Consider the following 18254-nt stretch of genomic DNA (forward strand, 5'->3'; position numbering starts at 1 on the left):
GAATTTAATCAAATTTATAAGAATACAAATCATTCCTCAATTGATAAATGGTAAAAGGATATGAATAGATAGGTTTCAGATGAAGAAATCAAGGCTATCTGTAGTCATGGAAAAATGCTCTAAATCACTGTTGATGAGAGAAATGAAAATTAAAACAATTCTGAGGAACCATCTCACAATATCAGATTGACTAATATGACAGAAAATAAAAATGATAAATGTTGGAAGGGATGTGGGAAAATTGGGACACTAATGGTAGAGTTGCAAACTGTTCCAACCATTCTGGAGAGCAATTTGGAACTATGCCCAAAAACTATAAAAAATTATGCATTCCCTTTGGTCTAGCGATACCACTACTAGGTTATCCCAAAGAGATTTTTTTAAATAGGAAAGGACTTATTTGTGCAAAAATATTTAAATCAACTTTTTGTGGTGGCAAAGAATTGGAAATTTAGGGGATGTATATCAATTAGGAAATGGCTGAACAAGATATGTTTTATGATTGTAATGAAATGCTACTGTGCTATAAGAAATGAGGAGGATGACTTCAGAAAAACATGAAAAGACGTGTATGAACAGATACAATATAAAGTGAACAAAACCAAGAGAACATTATACACAGTACCAGCAATATTGAATGATGATCAATGACTTAGCTATTCTCAGCAATACAATGATTCAGTACAATTTCAAATGACTCAGGTTGAAAAATGCTATCTGCCTCTAGAGAAAGAAGTGTTGGAGTCTGAATGCAGATCCAAGGATACTGTTTCTCATTTTATTTACTTTGTGTGGGTGTTTTTGGTCTGTTTTCTTTCATAACATGACTAATATGGAAATAAATAGGCATATGTCTAACCTATGTCAAGTTGCTTACTGTCTCAGAGAGGGAAGAGGAGGAGAAAATTTGGATTCAAAGTATCAAAGAAATGTCAAAAATTGTTTTTATGTGAAATTAGGGAAAATAAAATATAATTTAATAAAAAATTAAAAATACATAGCTGTAGTTAGTGTCAGAGCTAGAAGTTCTAACTCCTAAAGTATGTTTTTTCCCCTCTTCCTACTCCCAATTTAAAAAGAAAGTTTTACAGAAGGGATCATTTGAGAATATTTTTTATCAAACTCCCATTGTACATCTTAAGACTTTTTAAAGAAAACTTAGATTTTCATACAATTTCTCAGGAAAATGTTTAATGCATTGAATGATAAAACAATGGAGCTAGTAGACCTCACAGGTAACTTATTCAAGCCATTTCATCTTACAGGTGGGGAACTTGAGGCTTAAAGCACTTGGAGAAGTGATTTGTCCAAAGTAACCCAGCAAGTCAATAGTGAGACCAGAATTGAAAGCCAGGTCTGCTTCCTTGCAATCCAGTACTCTGTCCTCCAAACCACATCTCCCCATATTTTCCCAAGGTGTCCTTTCTCATTTCATCCAGTTGGTTTGTGTTTATAAGTACATTCTGGCATCCACTTGTGCATTTTTCCAGATGTTCCTCCCAGCTCGTTGGCTGATGTTCCATTCTGTGTACTGTATGATGTATTTTAATCCTCTTCTCCTGTCTCTGTTCCGTGGATGATCTAGGCATGAGAGAACCAATAAAGATCTTAAATCTCTCATCTGTTCCATCTCTTATTTCTGGGTGTGTTTATATTCATGACACAGTGTCTGCAATTGCGAAATTTACCCCATAATGAGGACATCTATTTCCTGAGCCATATTCTTGGGTTTCCAGACATCCTGAAAATGGCCTTTGTACTTCACTTGTGGATGGCACCAGCAGTGCCCCACAAGAGTGACGTTTCCATGGTAATACAGGCACTTCAAATGGGAAAACAGAGGGAGACTTGGGGGAAAAGGGGGAAGGGGCTTTCAAATGCAAATAGCTCAAAAACAAGGAGCATAAATAAGACACATGATGATATGCAACGAGGTAAGATTTCACTATAAATGACATGGATTTACTGACTCTCATCTATGCCCCAACTTAAAGTGTTTTCTCAAGTTTTCCAGATTACTATCCTTCCTCTCCCCCTCTGTGTACCTTTCTACCTTCTACCATACTGATTTATATGTATCATCCCTCCTTCTATCCCATTTGGGAGAGTGAAGGCAAGGACTGTATCTTGTTCTCCCCATGTTTTACCATAGCCACACTTGAATCTGGTCAATAGAAATCAGCCACAGTTCTGAGCACTGGGAATATATTAAAAAAGACAAAAAATAGTGCTATTGAGGAACTCTCAGTCTCATGGGAGAAAGAGCACACAATTAGCTATGTACACACAAACTATATACAAAATAAATAGGAAATAAAAAGATGTATCATTTATATGGCTATACTACATATCAGTCTGAGCTCAACACTTTAGAGTCATCTCATTTGGTCCTTACAACAAATCTGGGATATAGGTGCTATTATTCTCCTCATTTTACAAATGAGGAAACAGCCTAAATGACCTGTGCAGAATCACATAACTCATGTCAGACACTTGGATTTGTCAAAGTAGATTTGAACTCTGGTCTTCCCAAATCCTGATGTAGTACTCTATATGCTGAATCACCTAGTTGCACTACAATTAAGGAAAATAGATAGGAAAAGACTTCCTGTAAAAAGTGAGATTTAAATCAAATTGAATGATACAAAAATCCATTTTTCTACTTCTGTGGTACCTTCTCTTTGGAAATCTTCAAAGCAACAACAGCCGACAGTCTGATGAAGTTGGGGGCTAGGGAGCTAGGCAGATTCACACATTTATACTGATACTTTCTCGACAGGATGACCTTGGGAATGCCACAGAGAATTGATAAGGAAACTTAGAGATTATATAGTCTAACCCTTTCATTTTATGAACACTGAGGCTCAGAAAGACTGAATTGCCAGATGTGGACTTGGGCTTCAACCAAGGTTTGAACCTAGGTCCCATAAATCTAAGTCCATATTGCTTTGTCACAAGGGTCTATTTCTTTTTGCCCCTACCTTAGTAACTCTAGATATACACAGACCTTAGGAAAGGAAACATCATTGCCAAATTGCATCAGGGCCATAAAGTCAAGTTAGGCAATGAAATATATCCTGAAGCAATGGAGATTCAGGCCAGTAGAACACTAGCTAGTCCAGGGGACCATCCAGGGGATGCTGGTTGGGTGGACAACACTGCTGCCTTGTGCCTCTGGCTCTGAATCTTGTGACAATAGCCCACTGGAGAGTTATAAGAACTTGAAGCATCTCACCGAAAATTTTGTCCCTACAATTTGGGAGAAGGAGAAGGCACCAGAGTATGGCAAGAAATGAATACTGAATATTATTAAGGTAGGGAATAGGACACAACTATGCTGGTAACTGGGATCTGATCATAGGCAAATTGGCAGAAGGACAGTGGGAAGATGCAGACTCTGCTTTTAGTGCCTCTGCATAATTTCATGTCCTTTCTCGCCTTTTGGAGTGCACATTTCTTGATACCTAAGAGACTTGCATTAGCGCTGGTGCCCTACTATGGTGCCAAATATGTCTACCTTCTCCTGGCAGTGTCTTAGGTCTAGATTAGGGACCCCAGACACAGGATTAGATTTTAAGCCTGTATGGATTCCCATGAGGCAGGAGAATCTGAAGATCACCTGGCAGGAAAAGATATCAGACACCATGTGCTTTCTCAAACTAACCTGCTAAGCATTCCCACTCTACTGCTGGGCTGGCCACACTGTTGGGATGCCAACCGTAGGCTTATCAAAAAAATGATTTTATGGAGAACTCACAGAGGGCAGGCACTCACCAAGGGGTCAGAAGCAACACTACAAGGACACTCTCAAGGTTTCTCTTAAGAACTTTGGAATCAACTGCATGACATGGGAAACACTGGCCCCGGACCACTCAGCATGGCATGCCCTCATCAGAGAAGGTGCTATGCTCTGTGAGCAAAGCAGAAGTGAATTAGCTCAGAAGAAGCGTGAGATGCACAAAATTAAAGCACCCCAGATGTTCACAGGGACTATTTGTGCCCCACCACTCCGAGCTCTTAGTGGTCTGATCAGTCACAGCTGGACACCCTATTACTCTACTCTGACATAGTGATGTCATTTTGTCTTCGTCAAGAACAAAGGATAACAACTAACCAACAGTAAAATAAAAAGTACCCTGAATATAGATTTAGAAGACTTGAGATTCAAGTTCAAATAGACCGTTTACTAGAGGTTTCTAGGTGGTGCAGTAAAGTTGGAGTCATAAAGACTTGAGTTCAAATCTAGCCTCAGACACTTACTATTGTGTGGCCCTGAGCAAGTCACTGTCTCTGTTAAGTCTCAGTTTCTTCATCAGTAAAAAATGGGAATAATCAAAATAATAGCTCCTACCTCTGAGGATTGTTGTGAAAATAAAAGATATGTTTGTAAAGTGCTACACAAAAATGCTAGCTACTATTATTATCTTAGGAAAGTTAATTCACCCCTCTGAGCCTCAGTTTCCCTATATTTAAAAAAGAGGTGAGTTGAACTAGAGGATGTCTAAGATTTCTTGCAGTTCTAAATACTGTGATACTTTTCTGAATCATTCTTGATTTTTTTTTACCAACAAAACTTCCATTCTAGGAAACTTATCAGGTTTTTTGAATTCAGTAGGCTATAAATAGGTAGCCACTGAAGTTCTCAGAGAGTGCTAAGTATGGAATAATGGAAAGATCACTAGCTCTTAGAGGATGTGAGTTCAAATCTCATCTCTGTCATTGACTATTTTTGTTGTTATTTGTCCTTCCTTCTCAAAGAGCACCAGGATATCAGGGAGTTGATACCATGATATGCAGGTGAATTGGATTTAAGTGAGGGAGTCTATGCAAGATCACCTGCCTTACTTTCCCCTCCAGAGCCATCTGGGTCCAGTGACAAAGTACACATCAAGACAACTGGAGATAGCCTTGTAAGATGTGACTGACTATCCGGGAAGGACATAATTTCCCTGAATCTTGGTTTATTTGTAAAATGAGATGGTTGGGCTAGATCTCATGATCAGAGTGAGACATTAGGAAGGTTTCAGAGAGCATTGTGGGGGTAGATTGGAAAATAGATTGACGCATACAGGGAAGCCACTTAGAAATAAAAATTAAGTAGAATGTAAGTTTCTTAAAGGCAGAGACTGGATTTGTTTTTGATTTTGCTTTGCATTACCAATACTTTGCATAGTACTTTGCACACTGTAGTTACATAAGAAATGCTTTTTGGATTAGCTCAAAGAAAGCTAGATCAAAATAACTAAAGGTCCACTAATAACTACAGAAATATAAATTAAAACAACTCTGAGGCTCCATTTCACACTTATAACATTGACAAAAAATAAAAATAAATTACTAAAAAGAGGAAAATTGCCATTTTTGGAGCAGTGAAAAGTCTGTTGTTGGTCTAGTCATTTTGGAGAGCAATTCAGCCCTCTGAGAAATCACTAAACTGTGACCTTGATCCAACAAGACCAGTAATAGACTTATACCTCCAAAGAGATCAAAGGAAGAAGAAAAAGATTTCTCTTATATAATCATCACCGCCATCATCATCACTAGCATTTATATTACCTTTTAAGGCTTGCAGAATGATTTATACATATTTCATTTGATCTCCTTCCTTTTATGATAACCCAACATATTTTCAGAAAGATATCATGTGCCCCTCAAGTCTTTTCTGAAGGCTAAGCTCCCCAATTTCTTCCACTGTCCTTTGGGTGACAAATTGAAAATAAAATTATGGATCAGGATGTGGAAGGGATGGAAGCAGTACCAAAGAAATGAAAAGATTTTCAATGTCTTTTTAAATCCCAGTGATGAAGGGAGAAGCCCACAAAATAAGGAGTCAGATATTCAGGTGTAAATTTTAAAACGCAAAAAGTGGCATACTCCTTTGGTTTTTTATCAAAACAGATTACCAATCAATCTATAAATATTTATTCAACTGTTTTTCAATTGTGTCCAACTGTTAATGGTCCTGTTTGGGGTTTTCTTGGCAGAGATACTGGAGCTGTTTGTCATTTTCTTTTCTGGCTCATTTTACAAATAGGGAAACTGAGGCAAAGAGGGTGAAGTTACTTGCCCAGAGTTACACAGCTAGTAAATGTCTGAAGCTAGATTTGAATTCCAGGAGATAAGTCTTCCTGATGTCAGGCCTGGCATTTTATCCTCTATGCCACCTAGATGCCCACACATTTATTAAGAGTTCTGACTGTCCATTCGATTGGTCTTTCTGTGACTTTAGAGTTGGAAGAGATCTTTGAGGCCATCAAATCTTGCGTATCTCTAACTCAGATGCCATCTCCTTCCAAGAAGCCTTTCTTGCAGAATCACTGTATCTCATTGTAGGAAGGGACTTCAAAAGGGGAAAACTGAGATCCAAAAAAGGGAAATTTTTTGCTTGGTTACATAGGGAGTAAGGGACCAGAATGGAACTAGAACGCAGACTTCCTGAATCACTTCTTGGAAGGCATTGTAGAGAAGGTACATGTATTGGAAAGGTTTGTAAAGGTTTGTACTTGCTGGTATCTAAGCTCCATTGCATTTCTAGGATTCTAGAATTCCCTTAACATCCAGTCCAGTGCTCTTTGCTTCACCCCATAAAGTGCATTCTCACTTATTCTTTACCTGCCTTTCTGCCTTACCCCTCTCCCCCATATTCTTGTCCAATCTGCTATCCCAGTGCAGTGTCCAAATACTCTGGCCCTTTTTCTCCTCTTACTCCCACGACAAAACTTACTCTTGTTTCATTGTTAATATATGATAAAATGTTAATGCTATATTAAGTATTCCAAAAATTCTCCCCATTTCCCTCACACCAAATTAGATAACTTTGCTATATCCATGCAACTTTGTTCAGCCTCATTTGCCCCTGAAATTCCATCCCCACTGACTATTAGCATCTTGCCCATCTTTTAAAGATAAGCTTAGGTGCCAAATAACACCTCCTCCAGAAAGTCTTCCTTAAGATCACAGAAACTCAAGGTTGGAAAGAAACTTAGGAGAGATTCAATCTGATCCATCTAGTTCAGTTATTTCAATCCTGTCCAAATCATCATGATCTCATTTGGGATTTTCTTGAAGAAGATACAGGAAATGGTTTGCCATTTTACAGATGAGTAAACTGAGGCAAATAGGGCTAAGTGACTTGCCCAAATTTGAACTCAGGTCTTCCTGATGGTAAACTCAGTAGTTTATCCACTGTATCATCTAGTTACCCTAATTTGACCCATACATTAGCAGGAATCTCTTCTCTAAAATTTATGATAAGTAGACATCCAATTTCCACACAAAAACTTCCAATAACGCACAATTCGCTATCTTTCAAGAGCAGACCATTCCACTTTTGGAAAGCTCTAATTGTCAGGGAGCTTTTTCCTTACTTCAACCTAAAATATGGCTTTCTACAGCTTCCCAGTTATTCTAATTTTGGGGTCAAGCAGAACAAATTGAATCTTTCTTCCACCTGAACCTAGCTATTACATCTTCCCTACATCTTCTCTTCTGGATAAATACTCCAAGTTTCTTCCAGTGCTCCTTATATGGCATGGTCTCTAATCCTTATTTCCCTAGCACCAAGCATAACACATTATGAATAACATGAATACAGCATGTTAAAGAGGAAAGAGATATCTGGAGTTTAGTCTCAGCTTCATCACTTATAAATCTGGGACTCTGGGTAAATCATGTAAAAATCTCAGACTTACATTTCTCATCTGTAAAGCAGAAATAATAATTCTTTCACTACCTGCCTCATAGACTTGCCATAACTATGGAGTAAGAATGGAGATAAAGTTCTTTGCAGCCAAGAAATACTGTAGAAATGTAAGCATTACTATATTTTAAGTGCTTAAAAATTGTTTTGAGAAGGGAAATGGAAAAGTGAATAGATTATCCTCAGCATCAAGAAGATCTGATTTCAACTTCTGCCTGTTGTCCTTGTAACCCTGGACAAGCATTTAGCCACGTGGTGTCCCCATGTAACCCTCTAAAGCTCTCCAAGGCACTTGGAGAACAAGGGCTAATCTCCTTTGGGACAGGGAGTTTCCTGAGTGAATGTTCCCCACAGTGATGAAATCAGTGGGAAAGGAAGGACTAAGAAGAAGTGTTCGTTGAATGAATGAATGGACAGGGAATAAATGATAAGCATGCTCAAATAATATCTGTTTGGATGATTAAATGTGTACATGGATGCTTAACTTAAAGGAATGGATCTCTAATGATGGAATTTCAGACACTGGTACAGGTTGGAGAGTGAGGGAGGTCCTTTGAAGCTCATATTCCCCTGTGATGCTGCAATCCCATAAATTTTTAAAGGAACTATTACTTCATCATGGGAGGCCCTCCTACCAGTGACACAAATCCCAACCCTTTGACACCTTAGTAGAAAGTTTTTTGAATTGCTGTGACCAAAAACAGCCATTCCCTGGTGGGAGGTAGGGAGGCACCCTTCTGGTGATGAGGAACCTCTCTGAACTAGGCTGGTCCTTGGCAGACAGAGACACACCCACGCCATCACCAGACGTGTGCCAGAAGAGAAGGCTTTCCAATCAGTACTCTCTTCTCATTTTGGCTAGTTGAAATCCTTTTCCTACTTAAAAGCTCAGATCAGGTGCTGCTTCCTCTGTCCCAAAGTCCATCCCACCCATCCCAAAATAAAAGTGATTTTTTCTCTGAACTCATATATTCCAAGAGAAGTAATAATTTTGTTGTTGTTCAGTTGTATCCCACTGTTCATGGACCCCGTTTGTTTTTTGTTTGTTTGTTTGTTTTTGGGCAAAGATGCTGAAGTGGTTTGCTATTTCCTTCTCCAGTTCATTTTACAGATGGGAAAACTGAGGCAAATGGGGTTAATTAATTTGACCACAGTCATACAACTAGTAAATTTCTGAGACCAAATTTGAACTAAGGGAGAAAAGTTTTCCTGACTCCAGACCTGATTCTCTTTTTACTGTGCCCGTAGATGCTGCTAAGTAATAACAGCTAGCAATTATAATAAAAACCTTTAAGGTTTGCAAAGCATTTTACATATGTTGGCTCATATTATCATGAAGCAAATAAAGCTGAGAAAAATGAAATGAGTTACCTAGAGCCAGTGTCTCAGGCAGGATTTGAATTCAGGTCTTCCTGCCTCCAGGAATTGCACCAGTACCCCTCTAACCCCAGCTGCATTTTTCCTGACTGTTCCTGCCAGTTACCACTAAGTATTGTTATACACTTTGTTCTTATCTGCTATTGGGGCAGGAGATTTCATTAGAAATCATATCCCAAAATTTAATTATTTCTTTTTTGGTTTGACTTAGGTTTGCATCAACATAGGGGACTCTGATGTGGAAATTCCCTCCCTTGGTACAGATCAACAACTTCTCTGAAACTTAAGATCTTAAAAAGTTCTCTCAAACGCTTGGGAGGTAGAGACTTATTTGTACATTGTTGTATGGTAGTGGAGCAAAAACTTAAACCTTGAGGCATCTAGCTCAGAGTCCCATTAACCTTTTATTTTTATTCTAGTCTTATGATTTCATTAGTATGAAGAACTCTCTCCACCTGTTTGTTATACTATGTAGATCCAGCAAGTCATTTGCAACTAGTCTTAGAGGATTTCCAAGGCACCAGTCAGACTAGTGACCTGCCTATAGTCACACAGCTTATGTGCAAATATCAAAGGATTGACTTGAACACGGGTCATCCCAGCTCTAAGTCAGCACTCCTCCTCCTTCTCCTCCTCCTCCTCCTCCTCTTCCTACTCCTCCTTTTCTTCCTCCTCCTCCTTATTGTTAATTTTTATATAGTGTTTGCTTTATGCCAGGCACTGTGTTAAGTGCTTTACAAATATCTCATTTGATCTTCACAACAATCCTGGGGGGTAAATGCTATTGTTATTCCATTTTTACAAATGAGGAAACTGAGGCAAACAGAAGTGAAGTGACATGCCCAGAGTCCTGTAAATGTCTGAGGTTCGATTTGAACTTCCATCTTCCTGGTTCCTGTGCTCTGTGCACTATGTCAATACTTAGCTACTCCTGGATCTTTATCTCTGTCTCTCTCTCTCTCATTCTTTTTTTTTTTTTAATTGTTATTATGGCTTTTTATTTACCAGATATATGCATGGATAATTTTTCAGCATTGACAATTGCCAGACCTTTTGTTCCAATTTTTCCCTTCCTTCCCCCCACCTCCTCTCCCAGATGGCAGGTAAGACCAATACATGTTAAATATGTTAAAGTATAAATTAAATACAATATATATATATATATATATATATATATATATATATATATATATATATATATATATATATATATATATATATATATACATGTCCAAACATGCTGTACAAAAAAGAATCAGACTTTGAAATAGTGTACAATTAGCCTGTGAAGGAAATCAAAAATGCAGGCGGACAAAATTAGAGGGATTGGGAATTCTATGTAGTGGTTCATAGTCATCTCCCAGAGTTCTTTCGCTGGGTGTAGCTGGTTCAGTTCATTACTGCTCTATTGGAACTGATTTGGTTCATCTCATTGTTGAAGAGAGCCACATTCATCAGAATTGATCATCATACAGTATTGTTGTTGCTGTGTACAATGTTCTCTTGGTCCTGCTCATTTCACTCAGCATCAGTTCATGTAAGTCTCTCCAGGCCTTTCTGAAATCATCCTGTTGGTCATTTCTTACAGAACAATAATGTTCCATAATATTCATCTACCATAATTTATTCCACCATTCTCCAATTGAGGGGCACTCACTCATTTTCCAGTTTCTGGCCACTACAAAGAGGGCTGCCACAAACATTTTGGCACATACAGGTCCCTTTCCCTTCTTCAGTATTTCTTTGGGATATAAGCCCAGTAGTAGCACTGCTGGATCAAAGGGTATGCACAGTTTGATAACTTTTTGAGCATAGTTCCAAATTGCTCTCCAGAATGGCCAGATGTGTTCACAATTCCATCATCTCTCATTCTTTTTTTTATCTTTCTATATAGATTATGTCTTAAAGACCAAAGCTTTTGTACCACTGCCTATAATAAATGTTAGTTATCATCATCATCATCATCATTATCATTATTAGAGAGAACGCTGACTTGGAATCAGGAAGAGCTCTGTGTCTTGCCTCTGATACACATGAGTGAAGACACACAAACAGAAATGCCTTGGAGATTGCTGCTTGGAGGTGTCCGCACACAGTAAGTGGTTATCATCATCATCATCATCATTATTAGAGAAATTCCTTAGAGACTTCTGCCTGGAGATGTCTCTTCACACAGTAGGGACTTAATTATAACTGTCTTAGAAGCTGGAGGCCACTCAGCACAGAGTGGGTGCTTTATAACTAAATCCAGTCACAGGCCACTGCAGTAGCCAGCGGCTCATGGCTTTGGTGGTGCAGAAGAGTCCCCTGCATGGCTTCAGCGAACAGAGGAAGCTGGCTTCAGAGTTAATCAGAATGGGGATGTTTGTGTTTTCTGGGTCTGCACGGTCAATAAATTTTGAACTACAAGTGATTCTTTACCCCATCTTTCATGACTTTATGTGACTTGAGGGAACGAAAGCATAACATCCTGCTTCCCCATGAGCTCTCTGGCAGTGATGTTGGCACCAATTAGAACTAAGTCTGTGTAATTAATCAAAACCAATTTGGAAGCCCCGGGGTTGGCTGGTGCGCGGGCTGCCTGCCGCACACACAGTAGTCCCTCTGATTAGTCGAGGAGACGGGCCCATGTGAACTTTTTACGGGTTTGTGGTGCTGGCTGAACGTGTTGGCTATGTCATCCGACATGACTAATGAAGCTAGAAACTTAATCCTTGGGAGTGAGCTTATGAAGGCCTGCTGTCTGTACTTGGCTTGGATTTGCAACACAGATGGAAAAGAGACTGAATGGGGTAGTGGAAAAAAAACCAAAACATGGGACTCTGGGGGAGTCAGGAGACCTGCCTTTCAGCTCTGGTTCTAGGGCATCTCGCTGGGTGAGCTTCACGTCCTGGGCAGGGCTGCAGCTTTAACTTTCATGAAACAAAATCTAGTAGAAGGTGGAGCTGCTGGGTCTGGGATAGCCTGTGGTGACCGCTGAAAATAGTAACAGATAGCCAGCATGGGAGGAGGGTCTGATATCCTGGCCCTGTCTCAACCCAGGAATGGAAACCAAGGGAAAACAGAGCATGTCAGTTGAGCCAGGCAGCAGGAGCCACCAGGGACTGAGCCCATAGAAATAGGGCAGACACAGTATCTCTGATATGAGATTCCAGCGATTAAAGAAAGGAAACAAGCATTTATTAAGCTTTAAGCTAAGTACTTTGCAAATATTATCTCATTTGATTCTCACAACCACCTTGGGAAGTAGGTGTTATTATTATACTATTTTATAATTGAGATAATTGAAGCAGAGATTAAATGACTTGCCCAGGATCACACAGGTAGTAAGTATCTAAGGCTGGATTTGAACTCAGGTCTTCCTGACTCCAAGCCATTTTACAGAAGAGAACACCTAGGCAAAGATGGTTTAAGTGTCACATAGCAGTAAGTGTCTAAGGGCAGATTGAATTCTGGAAGATGAGTCTTTCTAACTCCAGACCTGGCACCCTATCCACTGTACCATCTGGCTACTTATAAAGAGAGTCACAGATTTAGAGAGAGAAGGAGCCTTAGAAGTCAACCAGTCTAACTCCTTCATTTTACAGAGGAGGAAACTGAGATCAAGTAATAAGTTTAACGTTGTATAAATAGGAAAGGAACAAAGCTGCATTTAAAACTCAGGTCCTCAGATTTCAAATCCTGCACCGGTCAAGGCAAGGATCATTACTCTGAAAGAGAGACAGAAAGGATTCCTTCCTTCCTTCCCTCCCTTCTCTCCCTCTCTCTTTTCGTTCTTTCTTTGTTTCTTTTCTTCCTTCCTTCCTTTTTTTCTTCCTTCCTTCCTTCCTTCCTTCTTTCCTTCCTTCCTTTCTCTCCTCCCTCCCTCCATCTCTCTGTCTCTGTCTCTGTCTCTCTCTCTTTCTCTCTCTGTCTCTCTGTCTCTCTCTGTCTCTGTCTCTGTCTCTCTCTCTCTCTCTCTTTCTCTCTCTCTCTTTTTGCTGAGGCAACCAGGGTTAAGTGACTTGCCCAGGATCACTTCCTGGATCAGGAAATGTTAAGTGTCTGAGAACTAGGTTTGAACTCAGGTCATCCTCATTTCTGGGCTATTGCTCTATCTACTGCACCACCTAGCTGCCCCCCTCTTTTTAAATAAAAAAATAATGTTTTATAATTTTTAATAATAATCCTTTTGTTTTTCCAAATACATGCAAAGATATATTTTCCAAGGTTTCCAAAACCTTGTGTTCTAAATTTTTCTGTCTTTCTCCCCTCCTCTCCCTACCCTAAACAGCAAACAATCCAAAACATAGGTAATTCTTCTAAATATATCTCCACATTCATCATGATCCATAAGAAAAATCATATCCAAAGCGGGGAGAGAGGGAAAACCATGAGAAAGAAAAAATCAAGCAAACAACAGCAACAAAAAGGTAAAAATACTATGGTTTGATCCACATTCAATCTTCACAGCCCTCTCTCTGGATATAGCTGGCTTTCTCCATCACAAGTCCATTGGAACTGGCCTGAATTATCTCTTTGTTGAAAAGAGCCAAGCCCATCATTTGATCATCACATAATCTTTTTATTTGCCTTGTACAAATGCAATTTCACAGTTCCTCAGAAGTGGAGCAACTTCAGAGGCCATATCCATCCAACTTTTATCTTATTTAAACAAAAGCCACCTCGACGCCATCTCTGACAAGCTGCTATTCAGCTTTTGCTCCTCTAGGGAGTTTTCAGAGTGGCTAATATGGCAAAGGGTCTCAAGACCATGCTGGCTAAGGATCTATCTTATCCAAGGAATTGGGCATGTTGAGTCTAGAGAAGAGAAGACTCAAAAAGGTCATCAAAGTCTTCCTTAAGCATTTGAAAGGCCTGTGTTGTAGAAAAGAGATTATGCTTGAGGCTGGAAGGCAGAACTAGAACCCATGGGTAGAAGCTGCAGAGTGGAAGATTTTGGATGAATGCAAAAACAAAAAGAAAAAGAAAACAAATAAAAATCCTTTCTAACAATTCGAACTATCTAAAAGTAGAGAAAGTTGCTTGAGAACTGAGTTGCCTCTCACAAGAGATCTTCAATGAAAGGTTAGATGATCATTTGTCAGGTATATAACACTAGAGGTATCTCTAGCCATGCTGTTTCCAACAGGCTGTACTAAGGCTAATCTCTACTCCATCCCTACTTGAAAATTGAGCTCCACTCTTCAATCATCCTGAGCTTTGATAGGTCATATTTTGCCTTGCCTTCCTTGATTCAGAGTCTACATTTCCAGCCATGCCTTTTATGTTGTCTTCTCCCACTAGAATGCAGAGATTGTCTTCCTTCCTTTTATTTTTATGTTCTACTTAGTACACAGTGCATGGTACTGTGACTGATAAATAAGTGATTGATAAATTTATGTGTGCACTCTTTCTCTCCCTTTCTCTTGCTATCTTCTTCCTTCTCCCCTCATCTATTTATCTATCTATCTTTCCATCTTTGTATCCATTTATTCTCCTATCTATTCTTCCATCTATCTCTCCATCTTTGTATCTTCTATCCATCCATCCTTTTTATCTTTCCATCTTCTATCCATCTCTCTTCATCTTTCATCTATTTATCCATCATCCTTCTATCTTTTTCTCCTTGTTCTTCCTATTTTGCCTCTCTCTCTCTCTCTCTCTCTCTCTCTCTCTCTCTCTCTCTCTCTCTCTCTCTCTCTCTCTCTCTCTCCTCCCTTCTTCCCACCCCGCTCTGTGTCTCTCTGTTTCTGTTTCTCTCCTTCTTCCCTCCTTCTTTTTATTTTTTTTATTTCTCTTTGTATCCTTGGTGCTTACCACAGCTCTCGAATTATAGAGGGTGCTTATTCATTGACTATTTATCTTATTCATATATGGGTTGAGCTCGAGAACTACCCAAGAAATTGGACTTGACCAATAAGTACATAGTTGTCCATATTTGATTGAAATAGAGAGAAAATGATGTCATGGGAGTATAGCAGGAAAGGGACTTAAGTATGCCCTTGAGTCAATGCTCAAAGACCTTTAGGCCTACTCCAACTCTGAAATAGATGAAGCCTTACTCGTTTTTCACAACTGTCTTGAAAAGTCTGACCTCATCTCATTCATATATTATAATGAAATGTGATCATAATAACAATAATAAGCTCACATTTATATGGTTCTTTAAGGTTTGCAAAGCCCTTTATATGTTATCTCATTTTATTTTTATCACAACCATGGGACACAGGTACTATTATTATTTTATAGATGAAAAAATTGAAACTGAGAGGTTAAGGGATTTATCTAGGATCATATAACTTGCAAGAATCTGAGGTCACATTTGAACTCAGGCCTTCTGGACTCAGATACTCTATTCAATGTACCACATCACTGCCTGGGATAGGAAATCATATGAATAAAAACATAAAAACATGACAACATAGGGGAAATCTGCTGATTTTTTGTTGGAGTATAGTGTGTATATGGTGGGCAATGATATATGAAAAGGTCTGTAAGGCAGACTGCTGTTAAGTTGTGAGAAGCCTTGAACACTAACCAGAGAGTTGCCCTTCTATAAAAGTCATGTGAGGAGCAGCTAGGTGTTGCAGTGGATGGAGCACTAGAGGGTCAGCAGGACCTGAGTTCAAATCTGACCTCAGATACTTAATACTTCCTGGCTATGTGACCCTATCACTTAATCCCAATTGCCTCAGCCAAAAAAAAAAAGTCATGTGAAAAAGTATATTATTTGAACCCACCCCTAAACATGGTGACCTAAGCAGATACCTGTCTTGCCTGTCTTGGTCTGACACAGCAGCTTAAAAAATGGGTGACCTTAAACTTCCCTTGAGTACTTTTGCTCTAGGTCTCAGTTTCATCCACTGTAAAATCCTACCAGGTCATCTAATCAAATGCTCTCATTGTACAAGTAGAGAAACTGAGGCCAGATTTGGGAGGATGTCAGAGGCCCTAGAGGGTGTGGGGAGCAGAAAAAAAGATTCCAGTCCAAGGCTTCTAGCTTCAGAACCTTCCCCCTTTCTAGCAGTGAGCTGCCCTCTGCCGCCTGTGTAGTGCTGACAAGGGGGTTTGGGGAGTGGAAGGCCAACAGAGAAAATCCCTTGGGATTTTGTGTGGGAATGCTGGCATGGATGACTCCATTTTTATTGGCCTCTTTATTGGTTATGTGAAAACTGGCCTCTGACTGGAGCAGGCAGTCAATCCCAAACTGGTCATTTCCTCCAGAAATGCAGAATGTAAGTCCAAGCCAGGACTGCTGTCAACAACTGTCTTAGAAAAAAAAATCACCATCACAAAAATCACCTTCTTCTGAGTAGAATTGAAAAAGAATTGGGCCAGGAAGTGCGCTGTAATTTCAACTCCTCCATGCCTGTCTGCTCCAAAACCGCTGATGTCAGTGATGTGGCTAACATCTGGAGGACAATTAATGAGACCCGAAAGCTTCTTGGCCTGGTCTCTGGGCTGCATCTTCCTTTCCCCTTCCACTCTGTCCCGGGCTAAGCCAGTTTTTTTGCCATGAAGTTGTCTCCTGAAAGGTCTTGCCTGTTATGAACTGCAGCTGGAGGTGAGCTGTGGCTGTGGTCCCATCTTTTGGATTCAATTTGGCTCATCTTTTAAGCAAAATCACAAACATTTTCTGGGGCTGACTTGGAAACAGTTCAATGTTTTTCCTATGAAAAAAGTGTTCTGTGGTTATGAGCATCTACCCCAATTTCCTTTGGAAGTGAATACCATCCAAATGGAGAGGGAGCAGCAATGACATTCTCCTCTGGTTTGTCTTCTCAATATGAATGGGTCATCCCTTCTCATCCTTTCATTTTACAAGAGAATGTTTAGGGCCAGAAAGGGATTTTGTTTCAGTGGTTCCCCATTATCTCAAGGATGCAATAGAAGATCCTTTATTTGGCTTGTAAAGCCCTTCATAGCTTGACTGCTTTCTCCATTTCCATTATACATTACTCCCTTTCATGTTCTCTGTGATCCTGTGACACTGGCCTCCTATCTGCTCCTTGAACAAGACAGTCCCACCTCCTGAATCTGAGGATTTTCACCAGCTCTCTCCTAGAATACTCTTTGTGTCTTCCCTGTGTCAGCCTCAGAAAATATTTGAGATCTTGCTTAAAGGATGAGCCAAACTGAATACAAAAAGTGGAACCACAGACACACACTGACCTTCCTTGTTCTCTTTCAAGTCCCAGCCAAAAGTGTATCTTCTGCACAAAGCTTTTCCAGTCCTCGATCTTTGTGTCTTTCCTCCAACACTCTCTCCAATTTTCCTTGTTGGGGCTTCTTTGTACCCAGCTTGTTGCATGTTGTCTCCCCCAGAGACTAGTGGGCCCCTTGAAAGGAGGTACTAACTTTAACTTTTCTTTGAATCCCCAGTACTTAGCCTGTAGTAGGAGTTTATTCAATGTAGCTGAATGGCTGATTTGCTCAAGGGAGCATGGCAAAGTGGGAGAGCTGGTCTCAGAGCCAGAATAACGTGGGCTCAGTGAGAAGTAGGGACATACTCTCTGTGTCACACTGGGCGACGTACTGAACCTCTCTTTGCTCTGGGCAGCTCTTCTAAGCTTTGGAAATGCTGACCTTCATGGATCAAGAGTTTCCTTAGCTGAGAATGGGGATGATGCTAAGTCACTGGGCAGAAGGTGAAGAGGGCAGGTGGGATGACTGCAAAACTGCTGAGGATCTCCTATGAGGTCCAGAGAATAAGAGGGAAGAGCTAAGAATCATAACCTTTATGGTGTGGAAGGAAACAGGTCATATGGTCCAACTATGTGATCTTGCAAAGGAGGAAATAGGCTCAGTGACAGGCACATTAGTGCCAGGAGGCACAGTGGCAAGAACGCCAGGCTTGCAGTTGGGAAAATCAAATCTTCAAGGAGCAAAAGTTCAAATCCAGCCTCAGACACTGAATAGCTGTGTAACCCTGGACAAATTACTTACTCTGTTTTCCTCAGTTTCTTCACCTGCAAAATGGAGGTAATAATAGGTTGTTGTGAGAATCAAATGAAATAATCATTGTAAAGCACTTGGCACATAATGGGTGCTATATGAAATGTTAGCTATTATTATAACTAGGCCTGCAACAAAAATCTAGGCCTCTTAATTTCCATTCCTGTGCTTTTTCTCCTGCAACACACTTACTGCTCATTCCTTTGGGACTTAAAATTTTTCATGAGTTCTTAGATATTCA

At 39.8% G+C, this 18254-nt stretch overlaps 1 long non-coding RNA gene across 2 annotated transcripts in view; it reads right to left on the minus strand.

Moving 5' to 3' along the window:
* Positions 1 to 1187: 1187 nt before the first annotated feature.
* The window catches only part of LOC141563275 (uncharacterized), a 72757-nt gene continuing 55690 nt past the window's right edge, over positions 1188 to 18254 (minus strand). For both annotated transcript variants that reach the window (XR_012488382.1, XR_012488383.1), the window contains one exon: positions 1188 to 1581. This is a non-coding gene — a long non-coding RNA (uncharacterized LOC141563275). The remainder of the gene's footprint in view (positions 1582 to 18254) is intronic.

The sequence above is a fragment of the Sminthopsis crassicaudata genome, chromosome 3 (genome assembly GCF_048593235.1).
Source record: "Sminthopsis crassicaudata isolate SCR6 chromosome 3, ASM4859323v1, whole genome shotgun sequence".
Taxonomy (NCBI): Eukaryota; Metazoa; Chordata; class Mammalia; order Dasyuromorphia; family Dasyuridae; genus Sminthopsis; species Sminthopsis crassicaudata.